This window comes from Protomyctophum parallelum (assembly GCF_964188405.1).
Source record: "Protomyctophum parallelum genome assembly, chromosome: 7".
Taxonomy (NCBI): Eukaryota; Metazoa; Chordata; class Actinopteri; order Myctophiformes; family Myctophidae; genus Protomyctophum; species Protomyctophum parallelum.
In genome coordinates, this window is record NC_139705.1 from 22,666,864 (window position 1) to 22,691,020 (window position 24,157).

The following is a 24,157-nucleotide window of genomic DNA, read 5'->3' on the forward strand; positions in this document are numbered from 1 at the left end:
TGTCTCTCTCTTCGTTTCCTAATGAAAACAGCAAATCGCCCAAAATAGCCTGTCCTTCAAAAAAAGAAAAGTGAGGCCATACCATAAAGTGACGTGAAAACATTGCAGACTACTGATTGGTCAGAGAGAATCGTCATTACGTCATTGCATCACAACAGAAATCAAATGGCATATGATATGTCTTGTCTACAATGTTAAATGTTTTTGTTGGACTGTAGACCGTAGACTGTAGACCACAAATGTTGGTCATGAGGCTTGCCCTTTGACAAACTACTTGTTTCACAATGCTGTTTCAAATTCTGACCCCTCATTGATGCAAGTCTTCTATCTCATTGGCTCTGGAATTTTATACATGGCTGCCGTTTATTTTCATCAATCAACGTGCTTTCGCATATTTTCTCCTGGACAGGGACATTTTGTCATTTCTGCACAATGTTTTATTTGTGTCCATGCTTTAATTGCCATCTGCTTTTGTTTGTAGAGATAGCAATTACGTTAGGGTCCATAGACCAGGGGTTTTCAACCCGTTTCATATCAAGGCCCATTATCTATTCCACGGACCACCATTTGATGAGATGAGCCTCTCAGACCAAAGACTTTGAATGTTTTGTTGTCGTTTGATGCGATTTTGTCCAATACCATGCTGTATTGATGTGGTACAGGAGAGAAAAAATAACAATTCTTCTACTCTATCAGATGTACTGTAAATCGCTCAAAAAGATTGTTGGCCAACCCCTTGAGAAGCTCTATGAATCAGCCTACCACAACAACACCAACAAGTTATCAAACTGAAGATACAGGGTTACACAATTTAATCGGGTTTGAATCCTCCTAAATCTGGAGGTTAATCCCTGATCATGTATATCAGGGGTCCCCAAACTACGGCCCGCGGGCCGTATACGGCCCGCCATGTCATTTTATGTGGCCCGCCTGCCTCAAGCAAAAAAAAGAAAAAGGGGGGGGGGGTTTTCTTTTTTTTTTAATAGCCAAAATATAGGATTTCTATTTTATTATTAGCACTGGATGAGAGCAAATAATTAGATTAATAAATTAAGTTTAATTTGTATTATTGCTCTTGTATTGCTATTGGAGACACTGGGGAGGCACTGGGGGACACTGGGGAGGCACTGGGGAGCCACTGGGGAGGCACTGGGGAGCCACTGGGGAGGCACTGGGGAGCCACTGGGGAGCCACTGGGGAGGCACTCAGGGGGGCACTGGGGAGGCACTGGGGAGACACTGGGGAGGCACTCAGGGGGACACTGGGGAGGCACTGGGGAGACACTGGGGAGGCATTCAGGGGGACACTGGGGAGGCACTGGGGAGACACTGGGGAGGCACTGGGGAGACACTGGGGAGGCACTCGGGGGGACTGCTGCATGTACAGTACATGCACTATGCAGCCCTGTAGTGCTGCATGTACAGTACGTGCACTGGTTATTAATATTTGGTTATGTGTGGCTTTCTGGAAAAACAATTATGTTTACGTTTAGGCACCCCCTGCGATCGTCACACTTTTTCTGTTACAAACTGACCCCGGCCCCCATCAGAGAAGGGAAAGGTTATGTGGCCCTCACAGGAAAAAGTTTGGGGACCCCTGATGTATATGGAAGGGCCTTTGATTGGGGCTGGGCAATATGATTTCAAATCAATATCACGATTATTTCAAACGATTTACTTTTTGTACACACCATTGTACAATTAAGTACAATCTAGGCCTAAGCTATTAGAATGTTTTCTTGACGATTTTGTTTATTGAAGAAAAACGAATACAATTTATTTTATTAAAGGGCCACTTCGCAACCAGATCTTATTTTAATGGTGTTTAGGAGACATGAAACACTTTCCTGTGGTTTTTATGTGGGTAATATGTGTTTTTAGATATTTTAGTATTTCAAAGTGTCTGTGATGTCATGGACACTGCAGGTCTCACTTCCTTCCTAGACTACATGTTGTCTCAGGCGTGACTTTATTCTATGTCCGAGCATAGACATGGTAACGCCCCGCCTGCCTCTGATTGGCCTACCAACACTGCCCGTCTTGCCCCCATGGTCTCACCAGACTGTCCTCCGAGACGCGACAGCTTGGCACGTGCGACAGAATGCAGCCTTGTAACTAACTTGTATTTTTGAGAGGCAAACTAATATTGTTTATGCTGTTTGCTTTGATTGAATGATTGATTGAACACATACGTTGTATTATTTGATTTGGGTGTGTTCTAAATGAAAGTGTTAGTATTGATTATCGTGTATTAATCTAAGAGACCTTTTTACAGTACAATAATGTTTCAAGTTTACACATACAAATAAATTACACAATAATCAATTACACAATAATCAACAAACACTTTATTTGGAACACACCCAAATCATATTACATACGTGTTCAATCAATTATTTCATCAAAGCAAACGGCATAAACAATATTAGTTTGCCTCTTCTACAAAAATAAAAGTTACTGTCGCGCATCGCATGCCAAGCTATAATTCTCTTGCATTATATCGTATTTATCATACTATTTATATATTTCCCACCAAGGAGTAACCTCGCGGCATGACTATCCAGCATATAGCTATCCACCTCGGAGGAAACTCCGGTACTCTGGTAGGCCAATCAGAGGCAGGCGGGGCGTTACCATGTCTATACTCGGACGAATAGAATCACGGTTGTCTCAGTAAAACAGCCCTCCCCCTATCCACAAGGTGGGGTGAGTGCAGCAAAGCATTATGGTAATTGTAGTAATCCAGCAGTGAGACCAGTGTCCATGACATCACAGACACTTTGAAATACTAAAATATTTAAAAACACATATTACCCACATAAAACCCCCAGGAAAGTGTCTCCCAAACATTAAAATAAGATCTGGTTGCAAAAGGGGTGAAGTGGCCCTTTAATCTACATGAGAAAGATTAAGTTAATGGTTTAAAATATCGGTCTCAATATATTTTTGGTTAAAGGAGTAATTCTCCTAAAACATTACTTATTTTCGGACAATTACACACCTTACGAAGCATTGAATTCATGGAGATTTTTTTGTTTGTCGCATTCCTAAGTCAATAATTTGATGACTGGTGGAGTCTACAGTACCGAAGACAATCAAATCAATTAAACGATTGTCTTAGGAATGCAAGAAAAACAAAAACTTATCAATGAATTCAAGGCTTTGTAGGGTGTGTAATTGAGTTGCTCACTCAGGCTTATGGCATATAGTTGTCATTTTGTTAAGCATCCTTGGGTTCATGAAAGGCGCTATATAAATTCAAGCTATTATTATTATTATAATTATGTGGAGTAGCTCCACATATCAAACATGGACTCAAATCTTCCACCAAACACAGTTTGTATAGAATTCACGTCTGCATGTGGAGGCGCTGCAGGCGCACACTCACTGTAAAACCAGAGAGAGAGAATCTTGCTCACTTTCATACGTGCAGTACAATGTATGCTCAACATGTGTCAATTCTGAGGGCCAGATTTACATACATGAAAGGCGCAAATTGTACTGTGCCCTGGAGCAATATGTGCTTGCTTGCTTTCCGCTTGAAATTAGATTTACCAAGGCAGCAAAAGTGCTTAAGTGGATGGAATGTGAAAAAGTTAAAAGATAAACTAATTTGGTGATGCTGAAAGTTTTATATTAAGTAACGGAACACATAAATGTTTTGGAAGGGTGCTCTTTACGCTTGCCAACCCTATCCTAATACAATATAATATGGGAAACAATTGCTCATAAAACAAATATATTAGGAGGAGTAACTCCTGATGTGAAAAGAGATGGCAGGACATAAAATCATCAAAGAACCAGTGACCAGCCAGACACTCATCAGAGCTGGTAGAGGGTGTTGGCATTGTTGCCGTCTCCGAAGAATTGTAGGATTGTGGATATTTTCTAAACGTTTTAAGAGTTGGTGCTTTGCATTTCAAATGACATTCATTGAAATGTGTTTTCTGTTTCTGAATGAGTGCAATCTATCTATCTCCTCCCGTTATGTGTGTGATCCTCGCTAAACCCATTTTGGGCGGGAACCCCTTTTGGTGTTTTAAACATTGTTATAATTTAGCTATTGAAAAATAGCAGATCTACAAGCTCATAGCGCGCCACCGAGTGGCGCGCTACGAGCTTGTAGGTCTGCTATTTTTGAAAAATCGTGAAAATTTAGATTTTCTTTAAATTTCGAGGTCAGGCCTAAATGGGTTAAAGGAATCGTTTCTGATTTTCAACCTACAGTAAATCCCTTTTGTTATATGTGGAGATCAATAATAGTCTTCTTTATGTCTTCTGTGTATATTTCTCTGCTAATGTTGATGCCGCAATGACATCAAATATGTTGTTTCACTTCATCGGGCGACAATGGCAATTTATGCCTAACAATGCAATTTATGTTGACAATTTCGGACCTTACTCTCTAAATGAAAAATGACTCCTCGTGGTGTTTGTTGCAACCTTCCCTTACATGCAAATGTGTAAAGTAGAGAAGTGCACCGAGTGATGACATACACGGTGCGCTTAAACTGACAGGCAAACTGCATGTCCAGTTCGATGCTTGATAAATAACGCATATGTTACTAGGCACAGAATGCATCTGGAATAAGGCACAAAGGCATAGTAAATCTGGCCCTGAGTGGAAAAATGGACCTACTACTGTATATAAGGGTCCCGTCTAAAATGGTATTTTGCTGTGGGTGTGGTATTCAGAACACTGTCAGGGGAAAAGTCTGAGTTGTGTAAGAGGATGGTGAACGGCCATGAGCCCAAAAACTTAATCCATTACAAATGCTCTGTTCTAAACTTGTATAGTCTCCGTTCAGAATTGTACTTCGGTTCTCAAATATTTATCATTTGATTTCTTTCAGCTGATTTACTCGTAAGTAGAACGCAATTAAGGCAATCGTTCTCTCACATTTTGGTGCTGTTATGTGTACTCGTAACACTGTAGAATTAATAGTTTTGGGAATGGAGCTTTTTCGGTGCTGTTGGGAGAATTATGGGACCTTGATGTTTGCCAGGGGGCACTGGCCCAAATAGTTTGAGAACCACTAATATTTCATGAACACACATGGTTACTGCTTGCTGCGCAGGACATTAACCACTTAAAAATGACACAAATGGCCGATTTACAAGCTCACAACACAGCTTTTTAAAATGTTGTTAGTTATGAAAATTGGAAACTAATGACTAAAAACAAAAGCGGTTCTATGGCTCGTAATCATAGGGGAACCATTTTTGGTGCTATATAGTACCTTGTCAAAGGGTATATAGCACCTTTAATGATAGGGGCTATATACCCTTGTGCAAAGGGTATATATGAGATGATATAGTACTTTATTGTCAGTTCACACTGACATTTTTCTTGCGACCCAGAAGCCAAGTATGCAGAACATATATACACACAGGGTGCTATTACCTTTTGACAAAAATGGTGCTAAATGGAACCAAAAGTCGCTATATAGCACTAAGGTGCCAAATAGCAATAGCAAATATGACTTATGGTATATGCTTCTAAATCACACTTCTACTCAAAACATTCTTACCAAATAGGGCTTCAAAGAGTCAGAATCCTGTACTAAAAGCTAATTGAGAAACACAATATATAAATATGAGTTTTTCAGAACTCATATTTATTCATTTCAGCAAATAGAGTAATAATTTATATAAAGCTATAATACAAATATCCTCTATCATTACAATAGATGGATACAGATCACAATACAGTATTCATTGCTGTCGGGTAGAAACATTTTTTTCCACAAACCGTTGCTTTAGTCCACCCGACACTGAAACATGTCATCGTTACGTCACCATCGATGACGGAAAACATACCTGCACGGTCAGCTTCGTGCCAGTATATGACGTCATATCATATGCTGGCCCCGGACATACGTATCGTAGCACCTGACTGATAACATTACTTGCACGCTCTGCTTGCGCAAGTAATAACTAATAGTCCTTGATAAATGTTGAAAACCACTGCAATATATAGCACCACAACTATCCCAAAGAACTCTGGGGTAGGCTACTATACAGCACTTCAGTAATTGTGTTGAGGTGCTATATCGCACCACAACTTTCCCTAAGAACCACTGAAGCACCGTCTTTTTATTTTTCTGTGTAGCCAAAATCGACATGTCATGGGGTTAATGTGTTTAACGATGGGCTTGACGTTCTGTTGACATCTTTGTTGGTTGGATCACCTTGGATTGAATAAAGACCTTTAACCTGCCTCTGTGTTTAGTCTCTGCATGTGGGTTCGCCAGCTTGCTAACCGTGACAGAATGATCTGGCCATAATGAACCCAGCAGAGCTAAAGCTATTCCATTGGAAGGTAGACGATTTCGACAATGTCACGCCTCATGGCCTCTCCCCCTAACCAGCATGCTAAGCTCCACAAAGCGATTTCCACTCAACAACAGTGGTTCGATGAGAGGCCATGGGTGAGTTTATCAGTGATAAGCTCAAAAACTTTCTGCTCAAAAACTTTCTGCATACCAGTTCTGTTTTCACTGCTTCCCGGCAAGCTCACCAGTGAAATAGACTTGGGTTTGTAGCCCTTCAACTTGGCTGTCATGAGCCTCCAACGCCATTATCTACTCATTCCATCCAGTCTATGAATACCTGCACTGAACCTGACCAGCTTAAGACCCAGTCAATGAGCCTGCTCGCCTATTTCAGCAGGTTCCAAATCCCAGTATATCCGGAGCCAGCTCCCCAGTTAGCTAGCCCCTGGCCTGCTAGGGTCAGCGTCAATATGCCGATGGGCATATTGACAATATATGACATATATTGTCTATATATATATATATATATGCCGGTGTCTGAAGGGCCGCTGTTCCGACTTGTCGCTGTTCCGACGATCCCTGGTGCCTGGTGCCGCCCCCACAGAGTTTGGGATCACTGTCCATGCACCATAACATGGTAAAGATATCCCATTCACTTGGGAATATATGTAGGATATAGGTTGGCGCTAGCCTACATGTGTACTATAGGCACACGTATCAGCAGCAGGTTTAAAATGTATATTGGGGGCACGGTCTCACAGCTAGAAGGTCCTGGGTTCGATTCCCGCTCGGGACGCTGTGAGTGCTGGCGGCGTGTCCCCTCCTCCGTGTCATCAGTGCCCATACCCGAGGCGGGGTTGGCGAAAGGGCCTTTCTGTGTGGAGTTTGCATGTTCTCCCCATGTCCCCACAAAAAACATGCAGTAATCCTGGTCTCTAAACTGCCTCCCCCTGGCCAGCCTGATGGATGGGAAAGGAACTGGTTGGAATAACGTGTTCCTTCCACGTGCTACGTCCAACCAGAGAAACTCCCCCTGTCAGGTGTAAAGGAGCGACTTGGACACTCATGCATGAAGGAAGCACGAGTTCAAGTCCGTTGCTCTCCCCAGGTTGGCGGGGTTGTGTAGAGCCCAGGATCACATTAGATAATTGACACAGGGGTGGAAAAATGGGTTACAAAATCGTGGGATAAAAATTAAGAGAAAAAAATATATATATTGGATTTTATATTGACATTTATGTTATAGGCCTATGAGTTAACGGTATAGGACTGTGTTTAGTTTAAGTCTGGTTGTGTCCCAACATAGCGAGAGCGAATTCCCGTATCGGCCTTCCACTTCAGGCCCCTCATATTTTTTGTATCTGTGTATAGCCTAGAATAGATGATGCGATGCCGCTCATGTTTTTGTTTTTTCTGTTTTTGAGGGCCTCCTATATTCTGCTAGTGTAGATTTTCGTCTTACACAAACATTAAATTCCCATTGACAACAAATGGAGAATTTAGTCATGTGTTGATGAGGAAATCGGCTATTTTTGTCCTCAAATGACAATGAATGGATGATGCACAGTGATAAGAGCGCCCCTCACTTCACACTGGTGTGATTTCTTTCTCTTCACTCACACCACAGACGCGCTTCTTCCACTTTGCAATGGATAGGCTATATAATCAAAGTATACATTGCAATTGTATTTAGCAATAACTAAATAGGCTATACTGTTGAATTATTATAATCCATATAACAACATATTATCCTATTTTAATGTGTTATGGCTGCTCTGCTCGCTTGGGTCCAGAGACGATTCCTGTGCTCTCCGGATGTTAGTGTTTATGAGGGGAAACCACAAAGAATTTTTTTTTATGGACGAATAATACGTGGAATCAATCAACAGTGAAAAAACAAATACGAAAACAAACCATGACGCATTCATTAACCTTATTGGTTCAAAGGAGGTTATTGTTTCATGCGATATCCCCCCCCAACACTCGCATGTGCGTACACACACACACACACACACACACACACACACACACACTTGTAACTCTTGGGCAACATTTAATTTCGAGTAGATTTATATATACTTTAGTTTAATGGTCTCTCTCTCTCTCTCATATACAGCAAAGCCGACACTTTCAACAGTGAAACGTTGTCATATTTCAAATCACAGTAGAAATAGAGGCTGTAACACAACCAAAAAACATGCACATCTAAAAAACCTGCTAGGTTGGGTGCTGGACAGATAAATAGTAGCCTAACAGTGTAGGAATAAAAGTCTGTACACCGATTGATGCTCCCAAAGTGCAAAAGTTTCGAGCCAACCAGACTCTTCTTCAGACCTTCAGGCTCTTGGACACGAACGGAAACCAACTTGGGTGTGCGTCGGAACAGCGGCCCGGGCCTTGCGGACTCCGTCAGACCCCAGCCGTGGGAAAGACCGGCCCGTCAGAGACTTGGAACAGCGGCCCGTAGAAACAGCGGCCCTTTGGAATTATGGGTGGACCCAGGCCTGCTAGCCCCCAATTGACTAGAAACCAGCCTGCTAGAACCCAGCCTCCATCCCAGATCCCCCCTGCCTTGATCCTGTGCTTCCTGCATCCATCTCTCCTGGTGCGGCTCCAGTCCAAAGCCCTTATGAGGGGTCTTGCTTGGCCCTTTGTGTAACCATGGGCCTGCCAGGAGACGTAGTTGCCGTGGCTCCATACACCCCCAGCGGTCTTCGCTGCCCAGCAATGCGCTGCCCAGCACCCCACTGTCCAGCACCCCGCTGCTCAGCGTCCAGAGAGGTCTGCCTGCAGCTCTGTCTCCTGCAGTTCCGGCTCCACAGACTGCAGCTCCGGCTGCAGCCCCGTCTCCAGAACCTGCAGCATTCCCTGTGGCGTCGCCTCCGTCTGTAGCGTTCCTGGCGTCGTTTCCAGAGTTTGGTCCAAAGTTCTTCATCGAGGGTGGTCCTGCCGACTTTGCCGATCTCCTGTGTGGATCCGTCTGCTCATCCTCCCAAGTGGCCATGGGGTTCTGAGTGGCCTCCAGGCCGACCACCCAACACTGCCATGCCCCAGCTCTCAGTCCGTCCACTCGATGTCTCCAGTTCTGCCTCATCCCAGGCCATCCGTCTTGGTCCATGTCTCCCGACCGCTTGTTCTAGTCCCTCGCCCTGGTCTTTCAAGCTCCGGTCCTTCGGGGTGTGTAACTGGATGCTACAGATGCAGCTGTAATGGCTCGTGCCCTCTTCTTTGCCATTGCCTGCTGTGGGGTCTCACATTAATGCTTAACACTACCTTGAATGCTGTGCTACTTTTGCGACTGAATTTCCCTCCCGGGATCAATAATGGTCTTATCATATCATATATCATATCTTATCAGAGACTGGTCCCAATCCAGCGGCCCACCTGCCTGTTCAGGCTTCATATGAGCGTACCAAAATCTCCTTGAGGGGGGTCAACATATGTGTCACGTGGTAGCGGCCGCCATACTTGATGGCTTGTCTGGTTTGTTTACATTGAGCGACTATCCGGTGTGCTTGTATACGTTCTTTTTTTAAACTGACCTCACAATGGTGCAGACTTGCTCAGTAAATAAGTGCCACAGCAGAAAACGGAATTAGATTTTCAGCTTTCCAGCATCAAGGAACCCAGATTGACGAGTTTACAAAAAGACGTAGAATGGCTTGGATCTTGGCTGTACGGCGCACGGGCGCAGAGACATAACGTTCAACAAAGTATCTAAGCACAGCCGTGTTTGTTCACAACATTTTCCTTGTCCTCGTAAGGTATTTGGGCCCGACGTTCTTTCTATCCATCCTGGTGTTGGTTCACTATGTTGTCGCCCAGCACGAGCTCAATATTTACAAAAACATACCACCGTCACTCTATTCTGAGTGATGTGGGCTAGAGTTTAAAGCCCACAAGAATGGCGCCGCTAGCTTTTCAGACGCAGCTGGCCCTGGACATACGCATCGTAGCACCTGACTGATAACATTACTTGCACGCTCTGCTTGCGCAAGTAATAACTAATAGTCCTTGATAAATGTTGAAAACCACTGCAATATATAGCACCACAACTATCCCAAAGAACTCTGGGGTAGGCTACTATACAGCACTTCAGTAATTGTGTTGAGGTGCTATATCGCACCACAACTGTCCCTAAGAACCACTGAAGCACCGTCTTTTTATTTTTCTGTGTAGCCAAAATCGACATATCATGGGGTTAATGTGTTTAACGATGGGCTTGACGTTCTGTTGACATCTTTGTTAGTTGGATCACCTTGGATTGAATAAAGACCTTTAACCTGCCTCTGTGTTTAGTCTCTGCATGTGGGTTCGCCAGCTTGCTAACCGTGACAGAATGATCTGGCCATAATGAACCCAGCAGAGCTAAAGCTATTCCATTGGAAGGTAGACAATTTGCAATGGATAGGCTATATAATCAAAGTATACATTGCAATTGTATTTAGCAATAACTAAATAGACTATACTGTTGAATTATTATAATCCATATAACAACATATTATCCTATTTTAATGTGTTATGGCTGCTCTGCTCGCTTGGGTCCAGAGACGATTCCTGTGCTCTCTGGATGTTAGTGTTTATGAGGGGAAACCACAAAGACTTTTTTTTTATGGACGAATAATACGTGGAATCAATCAACAGTGAAAAAACAACTACGAAAACAAACCATGACGCATTCATTAACCTTATTGGTTCAAAGGAGGTTATTGTTTCATGCGATATCCCCCCCCAACACTCGCATGTGCGTACACACACACACACACACACACTTGTAACTCTTGGGCAACATTTAATTTCGAGTAGATTTATATATACTTTAGTTTAATGGTCTCTCTCTCTCTCTCATATACAGCAAAGCCGACACTTTCAACAGTGAAACGTTGTCATATTTCAAATCACAGTAGAAAAAGAGGCTGTAACACAACCAAAAAACATGCACATCTAAAAAACCTGCTAGGTTGGGTGCTGGACAGATAAATAGTAGCCTAACAGTGTAGGAATAAAAGTCTGTACACCGATTGATGCTCCCAAAGTGCAAAAGTTTCGAGCCAACCAGACTCTTCTTCAGACCTTCAGGCTCTTGGACACGAACGGAAACCAACTTGGGTGTGCGTCGGAACAGCGGCCCGGGCCTTGCGGACTCCGTCAGACCCCAGCCGTGGGAAAGACCGGCCCGTCAGAGACTTGGAACAGCGGCCCGTAGAAACAGCGGCCCTTTGGAATTATGGGTGGACCCAGGCCTGCTAGCCCCCAATTGACTAGAAACCAGCCTGCTAGAACCCAGCCTCCATCCCAGATCCCCCCTGCCTTGATCCTGTGCTTCCTGCATCCATCTCTCCTGGTGCGGCTCCAGTCCAAAGCCCTTATGAGGGGTCTTGCTTGGCCCTTTGTGTAACCATGGGCCTGCCAGGAGACGTAGTTGCCGTGGCTCCATACACCCCCAGCGGTCTTCGCTGCCCAGCAATGCGCTGCCCAGCACCCCACTGTCCAGCACCCCGCTGCTCAGCGTCCAGAGAGGTCTGCCTGCAGCTCTGTCTCCTGCAGTTCCGGCTCCACAGACTGCAGCTCCGGCTGCAGCCCCGTCTCCAGAACCTGCAGCATTCCCTGTGGTGTCGCCTCCGTCTGTAGCGTTCCTGGCGTCGTTTCCAGAGTTTGGTCCAAAGTTCTTCATCGAGGGTGGTCCTGCCGACTTTGCCGATCTCCTGTGTGGATCCGTCTGCTCATCCTCCCAAGTGGCCATGGGGTTCTGAGTGGCCTCCAGGCCGACCACCCAACACTGCCATGCCCCAGCTCTCAGTCCGTCCACTCGATGTCTCCAGTTCTGCCTCATCCCAGGCCATCCGTCTTGGTCCATGTCTCCCGACCGCTTGTTCTAGTCCCTCGCCCTGGTCTTTCAAGCTCCGGTCCTTCGGGGTGTGTAACTGGATGCTACAGATGCAGCTGTAATGGCTCGTGCCCTCTTCTTTGCCATTGCCTGCTGTGGGGTCTCACATTAATGCTTAACACTATCTTGAATGCTGTGCTACTTTTGCGACTGAATTTCCCTCCCGGGATCAATAATGGTCTTATCATATCATATATCATATCTTATCAGAGACTGGCCCCAATCAAGCGGCCCACCTGCCATGTTCAGGCTTCATATGAGCGTACCAAAATCTCCTTGAGGGGGGTCAACATAGGTGTCACGTGGTAGCGGCCGCCATACTTGATGGCTTGTCTGGTTTGTTTACATTGAGCGACTATCCGGTTTGCTTGTATACGTTCTTTTTTTAAACTGACCTCACAATGGTGCAGACTTGCTCAGTAAATAAGTGCCACAGCAGAAAACGGAATTAGATTTTCAGCTTTCCAGCATCAAGGAACCCAGATTGACGAGTTTACAAAAAGACGTAGAATGGCTTGGATCTTGGCTGTACGGCGCACGGGCGCAGAGACATAACGTTCAACAAAGTATCTAAGCACAGCCGTGTTTGTTCACAACATTTTCCTTGTCCTCGTAAGGTATTTGGGCCCGACGTTCTTTCTATCCATCCTGGTGTTGGTTCACTATGTTGTCGCCCAGCACGAGCTCAATATTTACAAAAACATACCACCGTCACTCTATTCTGAGTGATGTGGGCTAGAGTTTAAATCCCACAAGAATGGCGCCGCTAGCTTTTCAGACGCAGCCCCCCCCCTTGGTGACATACACGTTTTTACACCCTATAGGCAGCTGATGAACAATGTCAAGGACACTGCCGTTAAATTGACAGCACATGCATGGTTACCAAATGTTTACATTAGGTGTTGATGACCGAGGAGTAAGAACCTTGAGCTCTAGGACAGGGGTGTCCATGAAGTAATGGGAAAAATACTCAATGTTTGAGGGGCGCTAGCCCCTCCTATTGACCATTTGCAGACAGCGGCCATCTTGCCATCAGAGTTTGGAAGCACTCTTTTCAGTAAAGCAATGTCCTGCTGCCCCCTCATTATTGGCAAATTCAAAACAAGTGGTAAGCAGGGCAGTTGAGTGATATCTAACGAGCACCTCCAAACACGTCTACAGATTTTTATGAAACAAACACTTTGAGGATAGATAGAGAATAATTCAAGCTTTCCGTACAGCTGCAATGTTGGTGAGTTTGACGTTGTGTAATACAATCAGATTCTGTTCTGTTTGGATGAATGGGCTGCCAATGGGAAGTTGCACCTTGTTAGCACCTTGCCATTAACTTATATGGTAAGATGGCCACGGTCTGGCATATGGTCCATGCCCAGCTTTCCCGGGGAACTCGATATGCCGACTGTCTCATTTCACAAGTTTACAAATGTATGAAATGTATAAAGATCCTTTGAAAGTATTTGTGTCTGAGATGTAGTGGAGTAGAAGTAAAATTACTGAAAATAGGAAGTAAAGTATACCTCAAAATTATACTTAAAGGGGAATACCACTCATTAATAAACCTTAGAGTTGTTGTGTGGAAATAATATAAAAGTCCTCCCATTCTGTGTTGCCTAGAACTGGAGGTCTGGAGAGAAAGAAATCGGTAACATTATGAAGTAGCCTACATCTCAGTGATAACACAAAGACGTACTTCATAATGTTACAGATTGTTTTTTCAGACCTTCTAAGGTAACACAGAATGGGGGGACTTTTTATTATTTCCACACAACAAGGTATATTAATGACATAGTATAATGTTGAAAATGAGTGGTATTCCCATTTAAGTACTGTACTTAGTTGCTTTACACTGGGGGGTGTCCAAACTTTCTTCAAAGAAGGCCATATTTGAAAAACCTTGGCACCGACTGCATCTCCTGTTATACTGAATCTTTAAAGCATAACAAAAGTCACATTACAGCCATTTTATTTACTAAAGTGCAACTTTGCAGTGTAGCCAAATGTAATCAGGTGTGAACAGGTCTCTGCAATCTTTCACATCTTGAGAATGAAACGACACAAGCAGTTAACCCTTGCAAATTATACTGAGAAATCTGTTCATTAAAAAAAAATAAAGAGAGAGAGAGAGAGAGAGAGAGAGGGAGAGAGGGGGAGAGAGGGGGAGAGAGGGAGAGAGGGAAAAAAATGTATGAATTTCACATAAATACACAGACTATAGACTCCACTGGCAAACCCTAAATAATCCATTTCAGGGAAGAAGCAGTGGGCCATATAAAAGCTGTCCTTGTGACATGACTGGGCCCCAGGCCAGACTTTGGACATGCCTGCACTAGGACGATGTGTTTTTATGATTTCCCTTTTTGTTCTCATTCTTCTTGTGGTGGATATGTTTGCACATTTGTATTACTAATGCTGCTACAATGTCTGAGGAGCCAAACAAAAGTAATGTTACACTTAAGTACCTGTACCCAAGATGTAACAATCTAGATCACATCTAGCCTGGTTTCCAGCCCATAGACCCGCCCACTCTCAGAGTCTGACAATCAGGCTAGATCACATCACTATCGGTGCATACATACATATTACATATACAGTATGTTAAATGACTAACCTGACAGCAGATCATAATCTGCTCTCAGTAATGTGTCATGACACGATTACTTTAATCTTATCTCAGTTTTGTAGAATCTTTATGACATCATAAAGCCAGTTGCCAAATGCAGTTTCACAAAGTAACTGATTTTGTGACGTTGAGTCAGAGAAAATAGCTGAAGGGAGTAAGTGTATGCCATGTCATACTGTGTACTTTGATGATTCAACATAATCTGAGCTCCAAAGGAATTTGTCGGCAATTTTATTGTCGTGTTTCAAGTCTTTTTTGAATTTCAGATCATTTTCATGAGTATTCATAGTTTGTTTTAAATGGGCTGTATAGCTGTAAATGGCATGCTTTGTTTATTAATTGTCTCTTTTGGAAGTGCTTATTTGTAACTCCTTTTTCATAAAGCAATTTGATAAGATTTTTCATCTCTAGGACCCCAGGCTTAATTAAACTCTGAGTGTGCACATGCATGGGGTCCATTAACTCCATTTGTACACTCTCAATATTACAGACCCTTAATGATCCATTTGGATCACTGGTGGTCCCCAGACCATGACATGTTCTTAATTCATAATTATGGAAAATGAAGATTCTGTGGTTATGTGACTATTGGCTTTACTAGTACTACCTACTTGCCCTGATGAAGACTCTGTGTGAGTCGAAACATGTCGGCTTCTTTTAACCTTTATAAATAAAGTACATCTATTTTTATCCACCCTCTCCTCATTTTTTACTTTTTGAGTGCTCGGAATGCCGCCTTATCTTTAGTACTCTTGGCTTTAACCTTGAAATTCTTTGAGGCGGAATGGAGGTACATGGAAGGAATTAGGTACAGTAGGCTATAAGTGAAGGTATTAAACCAGCTTCAATAGCTTGTGCATGTGAACCAGATCTTCTGAACTGGAACACGCAACATCAGCAATGTTTCCTCTATTATAGTGAATGTGCTTTTTAGCATTAATTTGTGTGTGCCGTTATTAGGGCAACAATACAGCAACATGCCCTCATGAGGTATAAAGTAACATTTAACTTAAGTACACTGAAAATACAGTAAGATTAAGCTGACAATCTGCACTTTACTGTAGCTTCATCACGTCTATAACCAACAGAGGATTATAGAGCCAGAACATCCGAATACAAGATCCTGTCTGTGTGTGAATAGGTTCGGACCTGCCTGAACACTCATCTCCCGCACTGTGGCAAGAGCCAGCCACTATCATTTATAGCATTTATAACATTTCCTCAATTTACGGCAGTAAAAATAAATTATGGACATCACCCTCAAACTTTATTAACCACTTAAACTGTACACTGACGGGAGTCCCCCTTGGCTCTATGGTAGGCCCCCTCCTGTTTTAGACTTTACACTAAATATATCTTTGCTGAAATTAGCTGACCCACACAGTGCTTTCTGCAACACGTTGACTTGGTACGGCTGCTATTTTCTACCAAATGTTCTCCCCAGAATGCGGACGTTACAGGGTTCTTGCGGTTACGTTGAATTCAGTTTGTTTACTCAGAAATTACTTTGATGTAGCAACGATAAAATGTTTAGTGAGTTCCTCTTAGCTACTCACTGAGTCATTGCCTGAGCTCATAAATATGTTATCTCAGTTATGGGAAGAGTCTTGGTACAGTACTAGTATGATTTCAAATTACCCAGGCCTTGACTCTCGACTGCAATACATTGTCACTTTTTTGCTCGGTTACTCAAGTGTACTCAGTGGTGGACAAAAGCACAGATTTTTACTTGAGTAAAAGTATCGATACTGCAATTTAGAAATATTGTTTCAAGTAAAAGTCTGGAAAGTATTGATATCAAAATGTACTTAAAGTACCAAAGTAGAAAGTTCTCAAATGCTTCACAAGTTTTCAAATGTAGAAAAGATCTTTTGTGGTATTGATGCTTTTACTTAGTGGTACTTTTTCCACCACTGGTTTTGCTCATACTTTGTATGCATGAGTTGGTGATTGATGTCCACACAGCAGCAGCAGACCATGGCTGACTCACCAGTTCCCTGACTGACTTGCATGACACTTTTATAGCGCTATTTCGAAAGCAAAGCGTTACTTCAACAGGCGAGGCTCCTCCCTGCATTTTGTTCCCCCGTAGAATGAAGTTTTAAAAATTGCTTGGTGTTTACACTTGACTTAACTTGAGGCATGGCAGTTGGAAAAGACGTTTTTCAGATGCTTCGTGAACCAAAGGCCCAAACAGTAATCAGAGTATACTCTGAATTCACGCCAAAGCTATAGTCCCATTGGAATGTATGAAGATCCCACATGCTGCAGATTAAACAGTTTTAAAGGAATACGCTACTATAATTAGTTATTTCCAACTTTCTACTTGAGATGCTAAATCTACGTATGTTTCAATAACATATTTTCTTTGTAGATATGAAGCAGCTGTATAGAAAATTGATAGTGTTCATAAATCACAAGTATATCTGCATACCACAGAAAACCTCAGTGCCTACTGCCTACTAATTAGTACTGGTTCGTAGAATTGTTATGGCTGCCATGATGGTGTCACATTACTATTGCCCTATAGCATGAGCACATAATTGCTGTTATAGGCAGAAACCTCTCCATATTTAATCTTTGTACGTTTTGTACCCCCACAAATTAATGCCAATGTTTGGTTGTAGATGTGCCATTTTTTCTGTTTATTTATTTTTTAAATCAGGTTGAACGAGTCTATAGTATTTTGGTTTTATACATATTTAATTAAATTAAAAGTATTAACAAGAACTTTATTGGATCACCCCGGCTATAATCCACCACTCTTGAATGAAGTGCCTGGTGCTGGGAGTCTGGTGCAACACACAGGTCCTGGGCTTGGTGAGAGCAGGAGTGGACCTGGTGAAACATAGGAGGGGCCCGGACAGGAGTCAACCCACAGAGCCTAGTCCTTCCACGCGCCAGAATCTGGTTCTCCCAGTCCTGGCAGAGTAGTTCCGGAGCAACGGATTGTGTGGCCCTGGTTTTTCCCTAATGGGACTGATTGAGGGTAGCTACTGGGACGTAAGTCACCCGGCTGGGTCACCTGAGTGAGGGGTATGATGTTCGAGAGACCCGAAACCCCGATGTCCTTGGGATACATCACTGAGGATACATCCCAGGTGCATCCATGCGATGTTTTTTAGTTATGCTAGATAAACACAGGCTTGTTTCCATGCCATGCCAGCTTGGAAAATCAACAATGGCGGACATTGTAAACATGTGGAAATGCAAATTTGGAACTGAAGACTGAAGAGAGGGAGGAATTATACAAAGTAGGGTGACATTGATGACATCACAAATACAAGCAAATCAGTTGAGCTGTTCCTGAGAGCAATTTCCATAAAAGCCCCTATATGATGAGAAATCCTGATTGTTCAAAATATTTATGGGGAAAGTAGAATTTTATGTTATAGGTCCTTTAAATGTACTTAGTTACTTTACACCACTGAACGCGTGAGTGAAAATGCACTTTGGATTATATAAATCCACCATTTACCGTTTTACCATCTACAGGTTATTCTTTCCATTTCCTACATACAAGATTTCTGCCCAGCGCCATCAATATATGCTAGTCAATGAAATCCTTATGTTTATTCAGTATAGCATATTTGACGGCCACACCTGTCTACGACTCCCCAATGGACTGAATTCAACGCATAACAGTAGTCAACATTCATCATTGTCACTAGCGTAATTGTTTTTTAAGAGAAGTGATGATAATGTTCTCAGATTCCTAGAAATATTTATGATGCCCTGATGAACACGTTATTCACATGATGTATGTCTAAAACATTGGGAATATTTGTCACCATTTGTTTAAAACCCTGCGATTGCGGTGCACTTTAAAGAATTGCCTGTGCAATGATTAATAGAATAAGCCAATGGTAATGAAAAATGACCACCCATACAGTAATGTTAGGTGGTAATCTATATTTATGAATAAGAAAACCTTCTGCCCTGCATGTATGACTTCTAATATAATCCTGGTGGTAAGTTTTATTGATAACCCTGAATAGCTCAACTTTTTGTCAACATTACAAATCACCAGACGAATTGCTGGCGGTTGTCATTATTTCTGACCTCATCTGTCATGAAACATTAAAAAAGGCCATTAGGCATGCTTATTATTACCACCAAAGATCTAAAACCATTATAAAGTGGATATTCATTGTAGTTGCTGACAAGGGTCCAACAATTGGAGTGAAAGCAGGCTGCGGATTTCTGTAGTGGGTCTTTGAGTGTACTTTGCCTGGGTGCTCATGTGTAATACCAAGAACGTGGTCGAGCATACAACTTAGATATTTGTGTTAATTGGCTCCCTATAGTATGTCAAAGAATTGATAATATATATTTTTGAGGTTATTTTATAATTGTATTCTTATTTTTCAGATTTATTTTTACTTTTTCTTTGTAGATGTTCTGTTGAAATTTGTATACAAATACACCTTGCTCACATAGCTGAATTTGCAGGACATTGAGCCCCACATTCCCAATAATCAAAATCTACTGTACTAACATACAATACTATTGTCTGTATATACCGTTATTATTACTATTGATGCTGCTAAATAATATTTACTCTTACAGTATGTATAAGAACACCTTGACCTTGAGGTTGCACAGTAAAATGCGGAGTATTAAGTCTGAGAGTATTCAAATGTAAACAAATAGACCATATATAGACAATTGGATTTGGACAAATGTCCATTTGGTTACATTAGTACACCATTGGAGTTAAAGCTAAAATGAATAAATAAAAACTAAGATTTTGACCATGTATACATGATGCTGCAGTATTAACTTGCTGAAAGATTAACTTGCTGAAATGCACGCTTTCAATTACTATAGGCAGAGCTGGTTGATACTGAATAGTTTGTTTTATAGATACGTTTTATAGATGTTCGCCTTTAAGCAGTTGTTTAATTAACCAGATGCACTCTACTGCCCCGGTTGCTTGAGAAAGTGGTGGTTGTCTTCAGGAGGCAGTTGCAGATCATATACATATTTCTCAGATAATGTTGTTCATAACTGCTGCTATAAGCTTTCTGCAATATGCATTGCTGGATCTGATGGGCAACGATGAACTATAGTACTGGCACTGCTGGCCTATACTAACCACTTGAAACCGAGCGCCCTTATTCTGGGCATGTCATAACAGACGAACATTCAGCGAAAATGGCAGATAATAATAATAATAATGGATTGCATTTTTATAGTGCTTTTCTATGCACTACGTGCTTACTCAAAGCGCTTACAATGATCCATTCATTCATACATTGGGAGGTGAAGCAGCGAACAGTCGACGCCAGCGTCCTCATTTCCCACATTCACACACCAATGGTGGCAACCACTGGAGGCAATGCAGGGTTCAGGAGCCGAGATTCGAACCGCCGACCCATGGATCATTGGACGACCTGCTCTACCTCCTGAGCCACAGCCACCCCGATCTACAATGTATTGCAGTGCAATGCATTGTGAGCGTGTATCGGCTACTTGATTTGTGTATATATAGAGGGGGGAAAAGGTGTGGTCCAAGGATATAACCCCAGGGGACCCCAGTCAACATACACGTGGCAGTTGCAGTGCCTTAGAAATTGGTTTCCCAAAGAGAGAAGGTGCCACCTCCACCCCCTCTTCCAGGACATGTCATTATCCCAACCTGCATGGCTGAAGGGGCTCTAAACTCACTTATTTTTCTTAAGTGAACTCAAGGGAATTAAATAGCAACAAGCCCAAAATGCATCACTGAATTGGAATGATTTGCTGAATATTTTACACGCACTGACTTTTTGCACCTTAATCCCCTATACAACGCACTGACTTTTTTGTGCTTTTCTAGCACCTTAATTAACGTCATGTACAGTATACATCTGCTGCTGCTATGCTTACTCACCTTTATCTCAGGTACTATGTGTAGATATGTAGATCTTTTTTGTTTTCTTATTTGATCTCCTTTACCACTTCTTCTTCTTGCCTTTTGTGAGGGGCGCTAGCCCCTCCTATATACAGGTTTAACGTTTGTTTTTAGTTAAACAAACATTATAAACACCATTGACAATGGACAGAGTTTAAGGTTTGTTTAGTCGCTAACACAAATATTAAATGCCATTAACAATAAAGAGAGTTTTTTTTTTTTGTCTATTTGTTTTACATCACCTAATCATAGCAACATGAGTTAGACTTTAATATATTAGCGCCCCTCACTTCACACGGGTGTGATGTTTTTCCTATGGAAATAACGATACGCCAGGAACTATGCGCAAAAACTAATTTCACACACTTTTTACCTTACCCAATCTGTGATGTGACGATGAACCTTATTCTATTCTTTTTTTTTTTAAGATATTTTTTTGCGGCTTACGCCTTTTATTGATTTTTGAAGGGACAGACAGTAGGCTGACAGGAAACGGGAGAGAGATGGGGGGATGACATGCAGTAAAGGCCGTGTCGGGTCCGGGAGTCGAACCCGCGGCACACCGCGACCGGATCACCAGTCCGGTGCCCAGACCGCCACGCTACGGCCTGGGCCACCTTATTCTATTCTAAAGGTATAGGAATGCTATATAAACTAGGGTTCATTCCTATTCTGAGACAATAGAATAAAATGACACATTTTAAGCATCACTGCTGTGATGTCTTTAGTGATTTCAGTTTAAAGGTCCTTTCAGACAGGCAGCGACTGACTAGTAAATGATTTCCAACGAGAGACCTGTTCTTTTTGTACATGCAGAGAAATTGAGGGACGACAATGCAGGCGTATTTACATGGGCGCGGTCACGTGAAACTGTTTTCATGACAACTCCTCTTCATTTCATTGATTGCTTACTGTGTGTCGCTCTGGATTATGAGCATCTGCTAAATGCCTAAATAGTAGCCAACTCGAGTCGTGATAAATCATGACAACAAACACAATATTTTGGGCCAAGCAAATAATTAAGAAGAAAAACAACAAAAAGTGTGTTGTAACCATAGACTGTAAAAAATATGGACAAAGCGTTCCCCGGGTCTAACATGAACGTAAAATGAAGCCTGTAATGATATGCTAATTCCTGATGTAAGTCGCCATCTTTTGGTACCAGCTGGCCATTGGCTGGCTCCGTTTTGTACCAGCTGGTCATTGGCTGCCCAGACAACGAGGCGGGACTTCCCCCCTTCTTCTCCGTTGGTTTTTATTTTGACTCGAGTGGGAGGAGAAGACTCTTGAGTGGGAGGGGAATCCCGATCATAGACTGTAACGGTAGCCACGCCCCTCAGAACATACGCGACTTTATGGTAATTTTTTTAATTAATGGGACCATAATTTTCCAAAAAGAATATTATGACATTAGAAATGAGACTTTAAACTAGTGACTGGAAGAAGAAAGTATTCATGACCATGTTTATTAAGGTAATACAGTCTAGGTGAAGTTGGGCCAAAATACATGGGCCTCTATGGAGCTATGGGGCTTTTTGGGTCCAGTCCAGCGCCACAACAGGCCATTATATGAACTACCGATTTCAAATGAGGCTTCACGAAATATCTGGCTGACTGCCCCCCTGGTTGTAACCTGCCGTTTTTTTCTACTTTCGTTTGGTCATGATTTGTCACGACAACAGTTGGCTTTGTCAACGTAAACATTGCGTAAACGTCTTTAAATAAATACTTTCTGAAAAGTCTATGAGGAAAATGAACAGGGATTAATTTTCCGGGTCTCTCGAGGGGGCGGGACTGCGACGCTCTATAATATAGGTTGAAGGCATGTGAAACGTGGACTTTGCTAAGAATTCCTATTCAAATCAAATTTGTTTTTGTCTTTTCTGCCTTTATTGATAGGTTCAAGTGAAGACGGACAGGAAACGGGAGAGACACGCAGCAAAGGTCGACATGAATGGGACTCCAAGGTCAGGTCAGAGTCTGTGGCATGTGCCGGGACCGCTAGGCCAGCGGGCACTCCTCAAATCATTAACAATAAACAATTTGCTGGAAAACATCACCAGCTACTCTCAGGTTGCTGTCCAAGGATAATGCATTTGTGTAGTCGGAAGCAGGAAGTTGATACTATTGATGATACATATTTACACATTTTCGAAGCAAGAGATTATCCACAAATTAACTTTTTATTCATTTATTTTGAAGCATGAATACAATTCCCCAAAAGTAAAAACATTAGACTCTAAACTTGGGATGTCCCGTTTTCGTTCCCGATACCACAATTTCTGTGTTGGCCGATACCGATACCAGAGAATAATATTTATAATTAAAAAAAATAAAATTATTTATTTTATCTCGTGTTAACACCTTGATTTAATCCATTAATAAAATGTGCCCATCGTCAGCAAGCGCCTCTAGGCTGTATGCGATGCGATCAGTTTTCATAGCACTAATTTGACGGAGATTGTCAATCTCCGTCTCAGGCACATGACCGTGCACTTGAACTTGACGGTGATTTACGTCATGGGCCCTGATGGTGTTAACAGCAGACTCCTCAATCAAAAGTGCACGTGCAGTTTGGGCAACATTTTATTTACCTGCCATAGTGTCAAACCCTTACCTCTGTGTCGGATCGGTGGTTAGACTGGCATATTCGCTGATAATACCAAAATGACCCGATATGACCAAAAAGGCGATACCGATACTTTTCCGATACGATACAGTATCGGGACGGGTGAAGTACGTTGTTCAGACTAGTCATTGGTCCAACAAATGACAACCCACCTCATCTCCTAACCTAACCATAACCGCAAGCACGGGAGCACCGACATGCGGACGCATGTCGGACTAATGCCCTGTCTGAATTACATGCGGTCCCCATCGGGACATCTCTACTCTAAACAAACTACACAACGGTCACATGACCTCAACGTCACCACCTCCACCACTACTGCTTCGTGTTCAGCATGATGACGTCTAATGTTCCAAACAACCTCCTCAGTCTCGTTTAACCACTTGGTAGCAACTGCCTTTTTTCAGACACATAAAAGCTTTGAAATTCACAAGTGGGGTTTTTACTGATGTCGTACAACAAAACCTGAAACAATTCTTAAGCCTGTGATAACCACAGACCTTATTTCAGGCAGCTAAACAAAACCTAATTTAAAAAAAACTATAGGCTGAGGATACCGGAAGTGCAAAAAATGCTTGTTTCTGGGTTTTCGGACTACGGACTTCTGCACTCTGTTGCATCTGTGTAGAACAGAGAACTACAATCAGAGAAGGTGAGGACAATGTCAGGGAGAGATAAAGGGGGAAGAAACTATGTGTTCCAGCTCCTGAATGCATGTAAAAACCACTACAGTCACATGGAACTAAGAGTGTGACAAAGTAAGAAAAAGCATAGTCCGATGATGTGAATGGTCTTTTAACAACAAAAGCTTGTGACCCTATTCTGGCCTAAGAAAATATCAGTATCTACCA